An 18669-nucleotide genomic window follows, 5' to 3' on the forward strand; every position below is an offset into this window, starting at 1 on the left:
CTTCGGAGGCAAAGACGGCCTCCCAGGGTTTTCAACTGGAATTGGACTCCACCGTCCTACCAACTGGGGGCATTACCAAAGCCAAAGATGGAATCGCAACTTCGGAGGCAGACCTACCCGCTAGCCAGACCCCACAGATCCAGTTGAAATTAAAAAAGTAGAACCTGTTTTGTAACTTTAAATAGACACTTAATAGAGGACTTTTTTGCTCATTTTCTTGTCGCTCTGGCGGTTCCATGTTATCTTTGCACTCATTCACCTTGTCGTTGTAATTTTGTATGGGTTCATTTCAACCACCTTTTTCATTGTACGTCAATCTTGCGTCCAAAGCTCGCTCTCCGACTCCTCAATGAATGTTATAGGGCATTATTTCCGTTAAGTTTATGATTAGAAGATTTATCACAACTCTGTTACCATTCAATAATTTGATACACAACATAGAAGGTTAATTTCTACCGAGTTTGCGGTCCGAGGACCTGGCATAACTTGGCTTCTGTTTAACAATTCAATATAAATCATAGGATGTTAATTTCCATTGAAGTTATGCCAGGTCCTTGGATCGCAATCTTAGTGGAAATTAACATCTTATGATTTATATTGAATTGTTAAACAGAAACTAAGTTATGCCAGGTCCACAGAAACTAAGTTATGCCAGGTCCTCGGATCGCAAACTTAGTGGAAATTAACATCCTATGATTTATATTGAATTGTTAAACAGAAACTAAGTTATGCCAGGTCCTCGGATCACAATCTTAGTGGAAATTAACATCCTATGATTTATATTGAATTGTTAAACAGAAACTAAGTTATGCCAGGTCCTCGGATCGCAATCTTAGTGGAAATTAACATCCTATGATTTATATTGAATTGTTAAACAGAAGCCAAGTTATGCCAGGTCCTCGGACCGCAAACTCGGTAGAAATTAACCTTCTATGTTGTGTATCAAATTATTGAATGGTAACAGAGTTGTGATAAATCTTCTAATCATAAACTTAACGGAAATAATGCCCTATAACATTCATTGAGGAGTCGGAGAGCGAGCTTTGGACGCAAGATTGACGTACAATGAAAAAGGTGGTTGAAATGAACCCATACAAAATTACAACGACAAGGTGAATGAGTGCAAAGATAACATGGAACCGCCAGAGCGACAAGAAAATGAGCAAAAAAGTCCTCTATTAAGTGTCTATTTAAAGTTACAAAACAGGTTCTACTTTTTTAATTTCAACTGGATCTGTGGGGTCTGGCTAGCGGGTAGGTCTGCCTCCGAAGTTGCGATTCCATCTTTGGCTTTGGTAATGCCCCCAGTTGGTAGGACGGTGGAGTCCAATTCCAGTTGAAAACCCTGGGAGGCCGTCTTTGCCTCCGAAGCGGTGGTGGTCTTGTCTGGGGAAGCTCCTGGAGGGGCTAGTCCCTCTTTAGTTGGTACCGGTTGGCCGCGAAGAGGAGAATTGCGAGGCAAGGCCTCCTCGTTAAGGTTAATAACTGGAGAAGGAGCATCGGCCTGATAAGGTTGAGGAGCTGAGGGGCGTATCGCCTCGGGGTAATATACGTTCTCTGGCCTACGTAGCTCAGATGAGGCTTCAACCCCAGCACGGTTAAGAGCCTCACTCCAAGTTCTTGCGCAGTAGATGCGGCATACCTCCGGAACCTTGGCTCTCAAAGCCTTCTCAGTTTCAGTTATACCAACTTCGTAGCCTCTCTGCTCGGCTTCGTTCATTGTCTGTTCGGCGTTGATCTTCGCTTTCTCGGCTTGCTCTCTGAGCTTTTCAGCTTGCTCCCTTAGCTTCTGAGTTTCCTTTAGGTGCTTCTTAAGAACAAGAGCTTACTTCTGAGTCTTCTTAAGCTCGGCATTCATCTCACGCAGAAGCCTTGCTTGTTCCTCGGCCTGCTTCTGGTAGCCTTCTGATGCCAATTCAGCGCTCTTGCGAACTTCCTTTTCGACCTGTAGTTTTTTCCTTGCGTCGGCCAAATCCTGTTCAGATTTGGACAAGGTCTGTACAGCCATTACCCTTCTTTTCCTTTCGCCATCTAGTTGATCGGAGCAAGCATTGAGCATCTCATCTAGCTTGAAAATATTTTGGATGATCTGTAAAAAAGAAAGAAAAGAAAAAAGGGGGGGAGTTAACATTATAGTCAATGAAAAGTGCGTATTAGTGAGTAACAGTCATAGAATGAAACAGGGTAAAAGACAGCTTCTCACCATGCCCAAATATCGTTTGTTGTCGAGGATGAGTTCATTCTTCCTCATATTCTTTATCTCGGCCATATCTTTTGGGAGCAATAAGGCTTCCTCTATGGCTGAGGCTACGTGACACCCAATACCGCCGTTAAAATCCCTTATAAAGGCATCGTCTCGCAGGGGCTCCCCACCGTGCATAGGTACTGGCAACCATGCTTGTGGCTCAGGATGTGGGGGATCAGATTTCTCTTGGCCCCGCGTGGCTGGGTGCTTAGTTTTCTGCTGCTTTGCAGCTCGTTGGTCATCCTCCTCTCGAGTGGGACGAGACTTACTCGTATCCGCCACCTCCTTGCCCTTCTGTTCCCTGCGCTTTTTCTGCTCAGCAGCGCTGGGAAGCGCTGGTTGTGGAGATGAATGAGGAGGGTGGCGAGGAGCTGGAGGAGGAGACCTGGCTGGAAGAGATGAAGCCTGGGATGGTATTGTTTTGGCAGGTGCAGACTTTCCCGGCTGACCTTCCATCAGCTCCAGCAAGCTTTTCTGGGGTTTCCTTTGTATCCCCATCTCGTCAGGATCTTCCTCGGGGCTTGTGGGCTGATCAAAAATCCCGAAATCGTCCGAGGATTCAGATACTGTTACAACGGTTTCCTCGCCTTTTCCCTTTTTCCTTCCCCTTTTTGTTCCCTTTTTCTTGAGGGAAGGTAAGGATGAAGAAGGTCCTGCCGAGACGCTGGCTACGAAAAGGGGCTCTGTGCGAGGTGTGTACTAGGGAAGCGGAATACCTTCTGGAACGATAAATCCTTCGTAGGCAACACTGATACGGTGAAGCAGAGGATCACGTGCTCTAATCACGCACTTCGGCGCCTGAAAGGCAAAAGAAATGGGGGTATAGCCAAGAATTAAATGTGCTGCCCGGAGCTGACCATCAGCCTCGTTCACATATATTTCAGCTTTCAATAAACTGTCTAGGCTCGCTTTATTGACTAATCTGAGATTGGGCTTCGTATAGCGCCTATCTGCAAAACCGTTGATTCTAAAGTTAAAGTTGTTGGATACAAAAATAATAAAAATAAATGAAATGTGTTCACGAACTAAATAGTATAGATCTATAACTTCGCGCCCACCTGGTGTTCCCTCTACTGTCGGACAAGGTAAACCATCGTGTCATTCCCCAGAGAAAATAAGGAAATCCTCCTTTAGGTTCTTATTTGAAGTGGGAAGGCACTGAATTAGCCTTACTTCAAGATATCTCGACTTGAGATAATAGCCCTGGTCAGCTAGGTGATGAAAGTTGTACACCTAATTCACGTTATGGTGGGTTAGCTTTAGGTCCATTCTCTTATTCAGAGCGTCTATGCTTCCCAAAACCCTAAACATATTGGGAGCACACTGGGTGGGGGATAGCCTAAAGAAGTTGAGGTAACTCCTAGTGATACTACCCATGGGGATAGTCATCCCGCCCTCAATAAAGGTGATCATGGGGATAACTACTTCCCCAATTTTCCTGGCATCAACCCACTCCCCTTGGGCTGCGTACCTCATCCCTACCGTTGGGGGGATCTTGTACTTAGAGCGAAAGTTTCTAATACCCTCCTCAGATTCAACGAGACATCGAAATGGATTCTTCTGTTTCCCCATTTTTCTAAAAAACTTAGTAGAAAAGACTTTTGGGCTTGAAACGAAAGTGGTAAAAACTTCAAGAGGACTTACAGGTTCAAAGGAAGGGCCTCGGACAACGTACGATTATTTGTAGTCGCCAGGAGAATAACGAAGACTAGAAGAAGGCAGGTTCAATGTATGAGCTCTGGAACCATGTAATCATCGAAGGCAAAGTACAGGTTTAATTAGGGAGCGCCTTTATAGTCATGTGAGGGTTGTGAGCGGTGAAATTCCCGCTCACAAAACAAGGGAAGCCATCTGCCATTTGATTTAGATCTCACCGTCGAACGTGGGAGACAATGGAGTTGTCAAAATTTAATGCTGCCAAAATCGGGATGCTGAAGCGTCAGGGGCATGCCCCAAAACGCGCACAGGTACAGGCTTATGACGTCAAAATCCACCTTCTCTCCCGAGGAGTCGAAAAGTAGGATTTTGAGGGGCTATTGTGGGGACCGTTCGATCAATAGGCCCATAAAGTTCAGGATTGATTCAGGAATGTTGGGCCCGTGGCCCATCTGAGGATGCATATCCGTTCGAGGAGGTCAAGTCAGGTCATAAGGTAGTTACTGAAGGGGATGGTAGTCAACATCACAAGGGTAGGGTTCTGTATCCGTCCGAGGACGATCAGGACGTGGTCTTATTGCAACCAGACCTCAAAATTAGGTCACCGTAAAAGATAGAATAACCGACCAAGGATGAAAAAGATAAGGCAAACAAATATCTATAACTACAGCTGCCTCCGCATTAATGACCTCTCAACCAACTCTCTGACCGCATTAATGTGGAGGTGATACTTGAACAGTAAGGAAGCAACCTTACAGCTGCCCATAGGAAGTTCCAGGAGGTGCTAGATGGGACAGAAAGAAATCCTCCGAACCCAACCTACACGTGTGCGGTGAGGATGGAACACAAAGGGGGGTATATAAACTAAAAGAAGAGCATGAAGAAGAGGGATCTGAACAGAAAAAGAAAGGAGAGAAAAACACAGACAAAAAGGAAGAGAGCAAAAGTAGAGAAAAAGAATTGTATTGATCATTAGAGAAAACGATCGTTGTACCAGCTTTTGACCTACAATATACGTGAGAGTGAACCTTTTTAAGATACCACAGTTAACCTAGTTCTTTACACCCACGCTCTACAAATCATATTGTCTGGGCCTTTTTACGTACGAACCCAACACTGTTAAGGTTCGTTGCAAATCGTGTCCTTACATGTTATATGTTAACTTTATTTTTGTCATTATTATTTAATGTAAAACTTCACTCACACATGTATAATGTATACCCAACAACAATCCTAAATAGCAGGGTTAAACAAAATTCACTCAACTATATGAATTATAATCATTTCAATGAAATCTCACAAACCAAATTTACAAATTCACATACACACACAAACTAACACATAATCACAATTCCAAAATGTCAATACACCCAATTGCTCTCACACAAAAATAGATACACTCAAACTACACTTCGAAAAAACTCTTAGCAACAATACCTATTTATAAAGTCCAATTATATTCCTTGATGGATAGGGAATACTCAATTATTTCTTCAATAAGGAACATTTTTTTACTTCCATACCAAGAAGACTCATTTTCATGATTTCATCCACATCAAGAAAAAATCTTTATTTTTGGCCTAAGGAAACCTAAACCAAATCAGAATAGGAATTTGTTCAAACTCTCATGTTAGAGAGTCAACCCTATTAAATGCCAAGAAAATGAATTTTGTACTAGGACTTGGGTTAGGTCTAGTGCACTAGATCAATTGACATGATGACATATGACCAAAAATGGACATGTGTCATCATCCCATCAAATTCAGTGCAACTAAACATTAAACCTAAACTTTATCCTTTGTAACAGAAACACATTTATTAATGTGATTGCTTCACAATTCACATATATATGTTTCTTGAAACCTGAATTGGTCAACTCTTAGGAGTTAGGCCGGTGAAAGGACAAGTTCAACAACCCAAAGTGTGCCTAAACTTTTAGAGCAACTTTAATACTTTGAATATGATAAAAGTTCAACTTCAGCCATGAATCTCATCGGTAACAAAGAGAAAGAGGACTTATAAGAACTTCCTAGATGGGTTTTACTTGTCATTTCCATCTTTATATATAGTTTTTTTTTTTCCTCTGCCTGTTCTTCATAGGACGTGAGTGGGAACTGTGGGATTTTGTATATCATCGTGATACAAAATAAAAACTCTTTCGGATGGAGATGGGTCGAAACCTTCTATTTCTTCCCCTTCCTTAGAAATACGTTATATATTCTTAGTTATAGAAAAGGGGAAGTTCTGATAGAACTCACATATCCCTATGAATTTGCCATGATCTTCTATTCTACCAAATTGTGATGGTAATAAAAATGATATTAATTGTAAATTAATAAGAAAAGTGAAAGGACTATTATTACTATTTAGTGAATTTACAACATTTTCATAAGGAGATATCTAAGATTAGCGTATTATAATTTTTTTTTTTTAAATTATGAAAAAAATTGCAAAAATTGTTTATACCTCGCCAAAAAAAAAGGAGCAAAACTGACGGTGGATTTTGTACAAATTTCTTTGGGTTGGTAGCCTTTGTCTTCTGTACAATATTTTTCTGCACGTATTTTCTTGCTTGACAAAGACTTCAAGTTTTCAACTCTGGATCTCATCTACAACAGCTAGTGGATGTACCAGTTGGCCTTGGTTTAAGGCCATAGGTTTGTCTTATCTTCAACTTTTGTAAGGTAGGTCATATTTGTATTTAGGGTAAATTCCAAAAACCTACTTGAGGTTTGGGGTATTATCAAATGCATCCAAAGGTTTTAGAAAATGACCAATTTGGTCCGTAGTCACTAACACCGTTTGGGAACCGTTTATTATTATTATTTTTTTTTTCATTTTCTTCTTCTCTCCCCTCATGCCAGAATTTTTTTTTTTTTTTTTTTTTTTTTTTTTTTTTTTCTGTCTCTAATCTCCAGCTCTCTCTCTCGTCTCTAAAACTCTCATGGCCAACACAAACCCACACGCTACTAGACCTTTGTTCTCAGTGGATCCTTCATCTTCTCATCCTCCATACTGCCGATCCAGGTTTCACACGTCGTCTAGGACCCTTTAGCTTATTGATCGAAGAATGGGTTGGGGTTTTGAGGGAATGAGAATCGGATAGGGAGTAGATGTTTGTTGGTCTTAGGTTTTAGAGAGAAAAGTGACATGAGGGATGAGAGACCATCTTTGTGGTGGTGTTGGCTGAGGTTCACCGTGGAGGAGCATGGAGGCTCTACTCCGTTTAGATCGGTGAGATCGAAGAGAGAAAAGAGTGATTTTCAGTGAGGAGAGTTGATGGGTGAGGAGGCTTAGACTTAGGCTAATCGGAGATAGAGTCATGGAGGCTCGGCCATGGTTGGTGTTTGGTTTCTGGAGAAAGCTCGAGAACGGAAAGACAGAAAGAAGGGAGAGCTTCGATCTGAGAGATAGAGAGAGAAGAGCACGGTGATAGTAGGGCGATGAGCAGAACCACTACCTGTGGTGGCAGTGATGTTCGAAGATGGAGTTACTCGAGTGGTCGGCCATAAGAGTTGCAAAGATTAGAGAGAGAGAGAGCTGGAGGTTAGAGACAGAAAAAAAAATTCCTGGCATGAAAGGAGAGAAGAAGAAAATGAAAAAAAAAAAAATAATAATAATAGACGGTTCCCAAACGGTGTTAGTGACTACAGACCAAATTGGTCATTTTCTAAAACCTTTGAATGTATTTGGTAATACCCCAAATCTCAAGGTAGGTTTTTGGAATTTTCCCTTGTATTTAAAGAAAAAGCTAACGATCAACTTTTCCAGCGTGAATTTAATTAATTCTGAATAGTGATTTTTTTTTTCCCCAAATCAAATATGATCTTTTTTGACTAGTCATCTCTCTCAATATATATGTAGCCCAATGCCATGTTAATTTCTTCAAACTAAAAGATCACCAAAGCAAGAGAAGAAATACAACAAGATGAAGAACCAAAGTTGTTATAGCTTAGCCTTTGTTCTCTTACTCTTTCTTCTTCTCGTTACAAAGTGGCCAAGCGTTGAAGCTAAGAGTTGCAGGCCAAGTGGAGAGCTTAAGGGAACCAACCCTCCTCCAGGACAATGTAACACTGAGAACGACTCTGAGTGCTGCGTCAAGGGCCAGCTTTACAAAACTTACACTTGTTCACCACAAGTGTCTAGTCGTACAAAGGCTAAGCTAACCCTTAACAGCTTTGAAGAAGGTGGGGATGGTGGTGGAGCATCGGAGTGTGACAATCAGTACCACTCAGATGACACACCTGTGGTGGCACTGTCGACAGGATGGTTCAAGTTTAACAATATGCAGAGATGTTTAAAAGATATTAACATCTATGGCAATGGAAGGAGTGTTCGGGCCATGGTTGTTGATGAGTGTGACTCCACTACTGGGTGTGATGATGAGCACGCTTATCAGCCTCCATGTCCTTACAATATTGTTGATGCCTCTAAAGCTGTGTGGAGGGCCTTAGAAGTGCCAGAAAGTAATTGGGGAGACCTAGATATATATTGGTCCGATGTTTAGTTAATAATCATGCAAAAGTTTTTATTACAGAGTGTGATTGGTGTAAAATAAAAGTGAAATCATATTAATAAGATACGTGAAAATAATGTTATGTTGGTTTGGATAAATGTGTTCTAAACACTTTTCCCTTTTGTTGCTTGTCCCTCATTGCTTAAATATGTGTTGTCTTATGAGTTTAAAGCCATTGTTCTCTTTAACTTAAAAGGGTAGGTGTTGGACTTGGGCTTGGGTTTGTTTCTATCTTTTTTTAGCTTTACCTATTTTCTCTTTCTTTCTTTTTAGTCCAAATTTAATGAGCCCCAAGCACGAATTAAGCTTTAAGGACAATGTAATTTGCATGATTTTATAGTTTGTGAGATTTTTCTAACTATCTCTATTTATTTTATATTATTTCTAATTGTTAGGGTTTACTTTGTTTAATCAAAACTTGTTTATATTGTTATATTTTACAACATGTTATACCACCGACAACTTGACACTTTAAGAAGTTGTGAAATAAGTAGCTAGAAGATTATGTAAAACTAAGCTAGGGTGGAGGTTTGTATTTGATGCACTAAAAGTAATGTAATTATATCTACAATAAATTTTATGCAACCTTATTTGCACTCGATCTTTTTTTTTTTTTTTTTAGAAATTTAAATTTAAATTCTTTAGAGTTTAGCATAAATCCATTATCGAGTAATTAAAATCTTAACTAATCATAATTAAATTTATGGATATTTTTTTCATACCAAAGTTAATGATCAGGATATTAAAATTTTTATGATGAAATTATCTTAAAGACTCTAAAAGATCTCTATTCGATAAATTTTGTTATATATCAATGATTAAAGGCTTTGACTACAAAATGACAGGATGAATTAGTAATCCTGATGACTCATAATAGTCTTTGGCCTAGGCAAAAGGATTTTGTAGCTTGATAACAAATTTTATAAAAGTGTCCATTTTAAAACAATTTATTTAGTATTTTTGCTTAAAGTACTTTAAATAAAAGCTAAAAGTTAAATAAAATAAATTTTGTTGAATCTACTTAAAAAAAGTTGGAGGATTGGAATTGGAGGATTGGAAAAAGTAAAACGTACACTATTTTATTGTGGGAAGAGCATTTGCAGCAGTGTAGCTAAATAGCTATATTGCTATTTTAGTTACACCAAAACACAAAAAAGAGACTGTAGCAATGGAGCTATACTTAATTCTTTTTTTATTTTTTATTCTTTCCTTCATTCTCCTTTCTCCATCTCTCTCTCATCAGTGCCTCTCCATCTCTTCTTTCTTCCTCCAAAGACCCACAGACCCTTCTTTCTTCCTCAGAGACCCATCGCCGATCTGTACGAGCCCAGCCGCCACAAACCTGTCGCCGCCGACCCACGTTCGGCCACCGACCTGACCCATTTCAGCCTCTCTTCTCTATTTTTGACGTTTCGGTTTTGTGTTTTGGGATGTGCTTATGTTTTGGCTTTGTGTTTCGGGTTGTGCTTGTGTTTCGGGCTTGCTTGTGTTTCAGATTTGTGTTTTGGGTTGGGTTTTTGTTTCAGGCATGGGTTTCGTTTTTTGTTTCGGGCTGGGTTTGTGTTTCAAGCTGTGATTTTTCTGCTTTCTTGTTTTTTTCTTCTTCATTGGTTTTGATGGGCACGGTGGGGTTGTGGTTGTGTAGTGATTTTTATGGGTTTGACGGTGGTTTTGGTTGTGTGTTGATGGTTGAATGAAATATTATTTTATTATAGTGTTTATATTATTTTATTGTGTTAAAAGCTAAAATAGTTTCACTGCTGTAGGATGTGAGAAAATAAAATAGATAAAGTGACTTTTTGTGTAGTTAAAAGCTAAAAATTTAGCTTTACTGCTGTGGATGCTCTAATATAAAATCTACAAACACTAGATTAAAATAAGTCAAACTTACACTTTTTTTTAAGTAGGACTCGTATAAACCAATATTTTAAACAAAAAACATGCAAAAGCAATGCAAAACTAGCTGATTCTTTGACTAAGTTTTGAGCAATAAGCAAAAGAGCAAACAATAGGTTTTCTGCAAGAAGACACAATAAGCAAAACATTAAAACAAGTTACTTCTTTTGCAAAACCCACATGTGAGTATGTGATTGTAGGGGCCTTTTTTGTGTATGGTGTGTTGGGCTGCCTCCTGCGGTGATGGGTTGGGCTGCCTCCTGCAGTGATGGGCCCGAATATTTCTAAGTAAGGGAGTTGGGGCCGGCCCAATTGTAACTCAACTTGGGCCGGTTTGTGCACAAACTTATGTCTTGTCTGCCAGGAGTAAACTTACAGCAAGCAGAATTGTTTCAGACGAGTTACGGCAGGCAGATATAATAACAATAACCAAAAACAGAGTATTCTGATTATTTAAACAAATTGCTATGTAATCCGTACTTATAAAGCATAAAGCATGATTACAGTTGTGATAATGTCATTCTAAGAGAAAGTAAAGGAGAAAAGAAAAATAATACGAACTAATCAAATAGACATAAATCAAGTTTTAAGCTTAGTCTGCCGAAGCAAAGCCAAAGAGAGGAGAACGCCTCTTCTCAATGCAAATAATCTCTCAGGAAAATATCCTACCGTGGGGATTAATGACTTTGAGGGAGTCGGACCTAAATGGTTATTGCCCACAAATAATCCTTGTTACGTTTTGGAAGAGAGCAGAATTTGAAGGGGGAGAGAGGGAAACCGATCTACTGGTACATGCCCATTAAACTATCTCTCTCTTTTTCCTTAGTTTCCTCTCTTTTCTTCTCTGTTTGTCTTTCTTATCTTTTTCTTTTTCTTTACTTTGTTTTTCTTTCTACTTCATAAATGCTTTGTTTTTCCGTCCCTTTTTCAGGGCACGGCAAGGGCCTTTTTATAGTGTCTACCGTGACCAAGGTTTTACCATTTTGCCCTTTAACCGCCTTTGTCTGGTCTGGGCGTACTTGCCGACCACCAAGTCTGTGCAACATTCACCCTTACCAGACAGAGGCAGGTTTGTTTCATTCCTCTGTATACCATAACACTTCTTCTTGTTACGATATAAATGCTTTCTCTCTCTACTCTCAAGGCATGCACCCAACAGTTCCCCCTCAAACTTGCCTCTTTTGGGTGGTCTATCATCCCAGCAAGACGTATCTCCCAAAAGGGCTTGGGCAGGAGCCGTAAAATAGATATTTTCCCCTCTCCCCACTACCAAACCATACCCCCCTTACCTCTTACCTCTGGCCCATGGCCCCATCATGTCCTATATTGACTGGGTACAGGCTGGTGGTGCCTGGGCCCTACACGTGCTTCCTTCCCAGATATGTCCAAAAGTCTGCCTGCTGCTCATGCATCTGCCGTGATCTGGAGACTCTCCGTCTGTGTTTTCTGACCTTTCATGTGGGCTTTTCTTTAGTTTCTCGCTCCATTCAGGAGCTGGACTTTGTATGATGATGGGCCTTACGTTTCTTTGACCCACTCTTGATTTTCTTTATTTCCTACAACGTTGAACTGTTATTCTTGCCGTAATAACTTAATCTTGCTGTACCTCTTTTTTGGGCTAGCCGTTTATCCCTTTTCTCAGTGGCCTGTCATGGGCACTGTTTTGCTTTTACTCATGGGCTCCTATGTCCCTTTGGGTTTTCCTTTGGGCATCCACGGCCCGATTGCTTTTTTTGGGATTCCTCGGCCTGTTTGCTAATTCCACACTCCCATGGGCTTTTTACTAACTTCATTGGGCTTCCTCGGCCCAATAACCTTATTCTCATCTTTGGAGTTCATGGGCCTGCCATAAATCTCTTACTCTCTTAGTTTGCATTGCCTTGGGCCTGCGACGACCCTTTCTCACTTTTCTACCTCATACACTGCCCATGGGATGCTATTTCTTTCTTTCCTGACTTCTTTGAGCCCGCTTGCCTCTTCAAGACCCATTTATTTATTTGTTGGGCCTGTGATCCATTATTCCTACCGCTTGGGCCTAATGTGTTTTTGCTATCTATTTTGTCAGTTCTTTGTTGCCCTCATTATTGGGCTTTCTTCCTGCCTGTGCTTCCATAAATGGCCCTCAACAATGATCTTAAAACCGTAGATAAGAGCATTCTTATCAAGAATGCTAAATATTTTAGCATTTATCATTTCAAATTCCTACTTTATCAATTTTAACATACCACTTTACAATCCACCAAACATAAAAAATTCTATTATTTTACCACTTCATTTAAATATTCTTTTTTTATTCTTTCTTTATGTTTTCTTTGTTATTTCTTTTTATGTTTTCAAATAACTACCATTAAACAAATATTTTTTTTTTACAATCTTGCTACAGTGGGCTGCTAGACATAGCAGTCTACTGTAGCCAAATTGCAAAATAAATAAGATTTGAGAGTATTAATGGAGTATCCTTTTTAGTATTTATAATATTTTGTATGTTAAATTTTAGCATTTATAGCATTTACCCTTCTTAATAAGAATGCTCTAAGATAAGCAAAAAACTAGCTTATACCACCCAAATGATTAGTGTCAATAAAATAATTTTAATAGTAGGTTGATGTAAAAGGACTATTATTCTAATTACAATTTACCGTATCAATCATCATTATGAAAAAAGACGGTGAAAATTGTCGTGTGACTAACTTTTGTTACTAATTTGTTTGAGGTGGTAGTATTTTTATGGGAAAATATCTGTTGCTTGACGAAGACTTGAAGCTCTGGATATCTTCCACTACAGCAAGTCGATGTATCAATTGGCTCTATAAACTATAAAGGCCACAGGCTTGACTTGTCTTATCTGCAACATGTTTGTAAGTCAGGCCACCACCTTTGTCTTTAAAGAAGACCATTGCATAGCATATTTTGTCAGTTCTTTGTTGCCCTCGTTATTAGGCTTTCTTCTTGCTTGGACTTCCACAAATGACCCTCAACAATGATCTTAAAACCGTAGATAAGAGTATTCTTATCAAGAATGTAAAATATTTTAGCATTTATCATTTCAAATTCCTACTTTATCAATTTTAACATACCACTTTACAATCCACCAAACATAAAAAATTCTATTATTTTACCACTTCATTTAAATATTCTTTTTTTATTATTTCTTTTTATGTTTTCAAATAACTACCATTAAACAAATATTTTTTTTTTACAATCTTGCTACAGTGGGCTGCTAGACATAGCAGTCTACTGTAACCAAATTGTAAAATAAATAAGATTTGAGAGTATTGATGGAGTATGCTTTTTAGTATTTATAACATTTTGTATGTTAAATTTTAGCATTTATAGCATTTACCCTTCTTAATAAAAATGCTCTAAGATAAGCAAAAAACTAGCTTATACCACCCAAATGATTAGTGTCAATAAAATAATTTTAATAGTAGGTTGATGTAAAAGGACTATTATTCTAATTACAATTTACCGTATCAATCATCATTATGAAAAAAGACGGTGAAAATTGTCGTGTGACTAACTTTTGTTACTAATTTGTTTGAGGTGGTAGTATTTTTATGGGAAAATATCTGTTGCTTGACGAAGACTTGAAGCTCTGGATATCTTCCACTACAGCAAGTCGATGTATCAATTGGCTCTATAAACTATAAAGGCCACAGGCTTGACTTGTCTTATCTGCAACATGTTTGTAAGTCAGGCCACCACCTTTGTCTTTAAAGAAGACCATTGCATAGCATATTTTGTCAGTTCTTTGTTGCCCTCGTTATTAGGCTTTCTTCTTGCTTGGACTTCCACAAATGACCCTCAACAGTGATCTTAAAACCGTAGATAAGAGTATTCTTATCAAGAATGTAAAATATTTTAGCATTTATCATTTCAAATTCCTACTTTATCAATTTTAACATACCACTTTACAATCCACCAAACATAAAAAATTCTATTATTTTACCACTTCATTTAAATATTCTTTTTTTATTATTTCTTTTTATGTTTTCAAATAACTACCATTAAACAAATATTTTTTTTTTACAATCTTGCTACAGTGGGCTGCTAGACATAGCAGTCTACTGTAACCAAATTGTAAAATAAATAAGATTTGAGAGTATTGATGGAGTATGCTTTTTAGTATTTATAACATTTTGTATGTTAAATTTTAGCATTTATAGCATTTACCCTTCTTAATAAAAATGCTCTAAGATAAGCAAAAAACTAGCTTATACCACCCAAATGATTAGTGTCAATAAAATAATTTTAATAGTAGGTTGATGTAAAAGGACTATTATTCTAATTACAATTTACCGTATCAATCATCATTATGAAAAAAGACGGTGAAAATTGTCGTGTGACTAACTTTTGTTACTAATTTGTTTGAGGTGGTAGTATTTTTATGGGAAAATATCTGTTGCTTGACGAAGACTTGAAGCTCTGGATATCTTCCACTACAGCAAGTCGATGTATCAATTGGCTCTATAAACTATAAAGGCCATAGGCTTGACTTGTCTTATCTGCAACATGTTTGTAAGTCAGGCCGCCACCTTTGTCTTTAAAGAAGACCATTGGTCAACATATTTGGCAGTTCTTTGTTGCTCTCGTTATTGGGATTTCTTCTTGTTTGGACTTCCACAAATAGCCCTCAACAGTGATCTTAAAACCGTAGATAAGAGCATTCTTATCAAGAATGCTAAATATTTTAGCATTTATCATTTCAAATTCCTACTTTATCAATTTTAACATACCACTTTACAATCCACCAAACATAAAAAATTCTAATATTTTACCACTTCATTTAAATATTCTTTTTTATTATTTCTTTATGTTTTCTTTATTATTTCTTTTTATGTTTTCAAATAACTACCATTAAACAAATTTTTTTTTTTTTACAATCTTGCTACAGTGGGCTACTAGACATAGCAGTCTACTCTAGCCAAATTGCAAAATAAATAAGATTTGAGAGTATTGATGGAGTATGCTTTTTAGTATTTATAACATTTTGTATGTTAAATTTTAACATTTATAGCATTTACCCTTCTTAATAAGAATGCTCTAAGATAAGCAAAAAACTAGCTTATACCACCCAAATGATTAGTGTCAATAAAATAATTTTAATAGTAGGTTGATGTAAAAGGACTATTATTCTAATTACAATTTACCGTATCAATCATCATTATGAAAAAAGACGGTGAAAATTGTCGTGTGACTAACTTTTGTTACTAATTTGTTTGAGGTGGTAGTATTTTTGTGGGAAAATATATGTTGCTTGACGAAGACTTGAAGCTCTGGATATCTTCCACTACAGCAAGTCGATGTATCAATTGGCTCTGTAAACTATAAAGGTCATAGGCTTGACTATTCTTATCTGCTACATGTTTGTAAGTCAGGCCACCTTTGTCTTTAAAGAAGACCATTGGTCAACTTTTCCGGCTTGAAAATTAATTTAGAAAAGTATATTTTTTTTGTATTAAATTTGAAGCGTAGGTTTTGGCTTACTATCGGTATTAGTCTTTAAAAAGAATCTCCTATCCATCAACAAAAAGCAAAAATATTTCAACTAGTTAAAAATTAAAATCTCTATATATAGCCCATTGTCAATAAATTTCTTCACTCTGAAACATTACCAAATTAAGCAAGATGAAGAATTAAATTGGTTTTAACTTTAGTCTTTGTTTGGCCAAAATGGGTAATACTACTCTTTTGGCAAAATATGTATGGATCTATCATTGTTTGCAAAATAATTAAAGATTTATCACTTTTTTAAAACTTGAGTTTGTGAAACTCGAATTTCACAAACTTGAGTTCCATGAAAAATAACCACTATTTTTTTATGTAACTTGAGTTCCAAGAACTCGAGTACTATAGAAAATAGAACGGCAAACTTAAACGCTATTTTTTAAAAGAACTTGGGGCATGTTTGGTAGACTGTAATAGGCGCTGTAATGTAATAATTATTCCTATGATTTAGTTATTCTTTAGTTTGGTTATATTTTTATTACAAGGAATAATCATTCCTTATGAATAGTCATTCTTCAAAATGAGGAATAATTATTCCTCTTTAAAAGGTTGTATTAGCTATTCCTTAATAAGTGCAATAATTTCAAAACTTAATATATTTCTAAATAAACAAACTTTCCATATACATCTAACAATTATAAAAATAAAAAATCATAAAAAATAACACATATCTCTCTTAAATTTAAAAATAACAATTTTTAAGGAGATATAATTGTATGAATAATAAATTTCCTAAAATAAATGTTAAATTTCATTTTAATGTTATAACTCACAACCAAACTAATGAATAGGTTTAGTTATTACATTACAACATATTTTATTCCTAGTAATAAAGATTACAATTTTTGTTGTTATCCCCATTCAGTGTACCAAACGTACCCTTGAGTTTTTGGAATTTGAATTACACGACAAACTCACTTGAGTTTTAAAAAGATGGTAAATTGTTAAATATTTTGCAAACCGTATATATTGCTAAATAGTGGTATATGCCCATTTTGGCCGTCTTTGTTTTCTTACTATTTCTTCTTCTCGCTACAAATTGGTCAAGCGTTGAAGCTCAGAGTTGCAGGAACAGTGGAAGGCTTAGGGGGAGAAAACCTCCTCAAGGGCAATGTAACACGGAAAACGTCGCTTAGTGCTGCGTGGAAGGCTTGCTTTACACTTACTTACAATTGTTCACCGCCACTGTCTAGTCGTACAAGGACTAAGCTAACTCTCAACAGTTTGAGAAAGGTGGGGATGGTGGTGGACCATCAGAGTGTGATAATCAGTACCAATCAAATGACACACCTACGGTGGCACTTTCAACAGGATGGTTCAAGCTCAACAATAACAAGAGATGTTTAAACTATATTAACATCTATGGTAATGGAAAGAGTGTTCAGGCCAAGGTGGTTGATGAGTGTGACTCCACTGTGGGGTTGATGCTGAGCATGATTACCAGCTTCCATGTCCTAACAATATTGTTGATGCCTCTAGAGCTGTTTGGAGGGCCTTGGGAGTGCCAAGAAGTCAATGGGGAGACTAGATATATCCTGGTCTGATGCTCAATATAAGGGCAATCATACAAAAATTTTTATTACCGCATTAATTAGTGTAAAATAAAAGTTATGTCAATAATGATGTTATGTGAAAATAATGTTGTACCATTTACAACTAAACAAACAAATTTGTTATTTTGGAGGGTGATGCTAAAGTGGTCAGATTCTTTTGTTTGCTCAAATTCTGATCCTCCATGGGAAATTTCTCCCACACTATCTGACTTTCGCAGCCTCCTCCCCTGTTTCTCAATTGTTAAATTCAGTTTTTGTTATAGATTGTCTAATGAGATTACTCATCTGTTGGCCTGTTGGGCTTCCTTTTTCTCAGCTTGGGGAACCCATCTCCCATCTCTCAGTGGGTTTTTTTTTTTTTTTGGGTAAGGATGTTGATGGGCCGGTTCTCTTGGTTGTCTTTGCCCTCTTTGGGGCATAAGTCTCCCATTTCTTAATAATATATATTACCTTACTTATCAAAAAAATAAAAAATAAAAAACATGAATTTTTTTTTTTTAGTAAATAGTAATACTTATTAAAATACACATGAAAATAGTAATACTAATGTTTTAAACCGGATTTATAATACATTACATAATCAAAGTACAATTACATGCATAATTTTTGTAGTTGTAGATTGGGGAATACACACGAAAATAGTAATATTAGTGTTTTAAACCAAGTTTATAATACATTAAATAATCAGAATACAACTATAAAAGGGCCTAACCTTTGTAGTTGTAGACTGGAGTTACATAACCAATGTGGGATAAACATCAAATTTTTTTGAGTAAACAGTAATACTTAAAAGAATACACAAAAAAATAGTAATACTAGTATTTTAAACCGGGTTTATAATTCATTACATAACAAGAGTACAATTACAAAAAGGTCTAATCTTTGAAGTTATAGACTGGGGTTATAAACAGCGAACACTAGACACACACAACTAATGCGGGATAAACATTTTTTTTTTTAAGTAAACAGTAATACTTATTAGAACACACACAAAAATAATAATATTAGTGTTTTAAACCGGATTTATAATACATTACATAACTAGAGTACAACTACAAAAGAGCCTAACTTTGGTAGTTGTAAATTGAGATTATAAACAGCAAACACTAGACACACACAACCAATAATGTGGGATAAACATCTCTATTTTTTTTTTTTTGAGTAAACAATAATACTTATTAAAACACACACGAATGTTAGATTATTTTGTAATTGTACTCTGGTTATGTGATGTATTATAAAACATGAAATAAATTAATAGTGAAAAGGATTATGTTGCTCATCTATATATATAT

At 36.9% G+C, this 18669-nt stretch overlaps 1 pseudogene; it reads left to right on the forward strand.

Moving 5' to 3' along the window:
• Window positions 1-7710: 7710 nt before the first annotated feature.
• Window positions 7711-17441, forward strand: LOC115954974 (annotated as a pseudogene).
• The last annotated feature ends 1228 nt before the right edge of the window (window positions 17442-18669 follow it).

This window comes from Quercus lobata, chromosome 8 (genome assembly GCF_001633185.2).
Source record: "Quercus lobata isolate SW786 chromosome 8, ValleyOak3.0 Primary Assembly, whole genome shotgun sequence".
NCBI lineage: Eukaryota > Viridiplantae > Streptophyta > Magnoliopsida > Fagales > Fagaceae > Quercus > Quercus lobata.